This window comes from Hordeum vulgare, chromosome 2H, assembly GCF_904849725.1.
Source record: "Hordeum vulgare subsp. vulgare chromosome 2H, MorexV3_pseudomolecules_assembly, whole genome shotgun sequence".
NCBI classification, from domain to species: domain Eukaryota; kingdom Viridiplantae; phylum Streptophyta; class Magnoliopsida; order Poales; family Poaceae; genus Hordeum; species Hordeum vulgare.
Window position 1 is genome coordinate 216,009,164 of NC_058519.1, and position 2,333 is coordinate 216,011,496.

The window sequence follows — 2,333 nt, forward strand, 5'->3', positions numbered from 1 at the left end:
CTTGATCTTTACTTCAAACTGATTTTGGGCTTTCCGAGTGAAGCTTCTGGAGATATTTTGTGTGCAAGACTTATCATAAAGAAATAACACCCATGTAAATATGAAAAAATCATCAACTATGACTAAACCAAAAGAATTTTCACCGAGAACTTTTGTAAGCATTGGGACAAAAGAGATCCATGTGAAGCAACTTGAGTGGTCGTCTCGTGGTCATGATGTTCTTTACGGGATGACTTCCTCCAACTAGTTTTCCTGCTTGGCAAGCACTACAAAGTCTATCTTTGTGAGAGATAACATCTTAACACATGGGATATGATTTCCTTTGATAAGCTTGTCAAGATTACGCATACCAACATGTCCTACCCCTCTATGCCATAACCATTATTTAGAAGATTTTGCAATAAGACATGAACGAGGTTGGGCTCTTTTAGTGAAATCAACAATGTATAGATCACCTCTACAAATGCCGGTAAAAACCATGTTATGATTATCTTAATGAAACACTTGGTACTATTTTACTAAATAGCACATTGAAACCAAAGTCGGCAAGTATAGATTCGGAAAGAAGGTTGTAGCCAAGAGATTCAACGAGCATGACATTTTGAATAGATCTATCATGATATATGGTCACCTTACCAAGGCCAAGTACCTTACCCTTGAAGTTTCTCCAAAAGTCACATCCTTGCGTGGTCCATCATTTGTAGCAAGCTCATGAAACATGTCTTTGTCCCTGATCATATGATCGGTGCATCAACTATCGAGAATCCACTCTTTTCCTCCAAACATGTAGTCTCTAAGATTTTCCCTGAGACTAATATTCTTCATAGTCTTCTCATATTCAATGTCGAACTCCCCATATTCATCATAATAGCCATGTTTCACATCGTCATCATCATTTGGTGGCACATTCACCATGTAAAGGCAATGATTCATTGGTTTCATGATCATTACAATGTTCAAGAGTATGAATTTGAATGGCTTCTAAGACAATATTGTTGATGGTCCTAACATTCCCTTTTGCACACATAAGATTTTCAAGCTTAAAAAGACAATCATTAAATTCAGGATCACTAGCCTTCATCTTATGGAAAGAAATAATCTTATGAAGAATTTCATCAAGATTCTTTAGAGAGTAGTTTGGATAACTGTTTTCCAAATCTTTCCACAAGGTGTAAGCACACACAAAGTTTTGCATACAATTAAGCATAATTTTAGGTAATCCTCTAGTGATGAGATTGATAGTCCTGAGATTATGAAGCATGTCGATTTCTTCCTGAGGAGTTTGGTGCAAGGAATCAATGGGAGACACATAGCTACCATGAATATACTTACTCAAGTTAAATGTGGGGACCCCGACTAGCAAGTCGAGTTCGCCGTGCCTAGTGACCCCAAGGATCAATGTTCACGGAACACAGATACTGAATAATAGAGTCTTACATCCAAGTACCGAAATTATTACATCAAACGACCAGAAGGTCGGGTTCAAGAGCGAGGCCTAAATCCAAATTAAACAGATACATCGAGTAGCGGAAACTCGTAAGGGCTAAGCGGTGCCCATGCCATCAAGCCTACACCGACAGGCATTCTGACTTGGAAGCGTCCTAGATTGCAAGTTCGTCTCCGACGGCGTACCCATCGCCAAACTCCGGTCCTTCCATGTCTGGTCAATAATATAACCAGTGGCAAGCCAATGAGTACTTTGAATGTACTCACAAACAGCCCATGATATGAACATTTATAGTGAAAGATAACAGTAACATGCATCTTTAGTGGAATGCAATTTGGTGGAATGATTAGGTGTATGCAACAAGTTAAAGAATTACTTTTTAAGAACAGGTTACAGATATCAACATATCTGACAAGGGTTGAACACACCGAGTTCACCCTATATGCCGAGTCATCGGACTTGTCATAATCTCAATGTATTAATGAGGGCTAAACCATCCGAGTTTACCCTATATGCCAAGTCACCGAACTTGATCATATTTTATCATGATTATAACAATACCTTTTTAACACCACACACACACACACTTTTGGTTTATGCGGAAACGCTGGACGCAGTTTAAGCAGCACCACCCAACTGTCCTTGACTGTGGACACGGCTATTCGAATAGTTTACACTATGCAGAGGTAGTACGCTGGACCCACGAGAAACGGGAAACTTCCATGTCATCCATGACTCGCGGTATATCACATATACCCGAGGTAAGTACCCGATCATCATCTTTCCCCTGATGATACTAGACAAAGAGGTCCACTCGATTGGTACCCAGCCCACATGTTGTACGTCTTACGAGCACCGACTCTTGACCGTATCAACCATGCAGGGA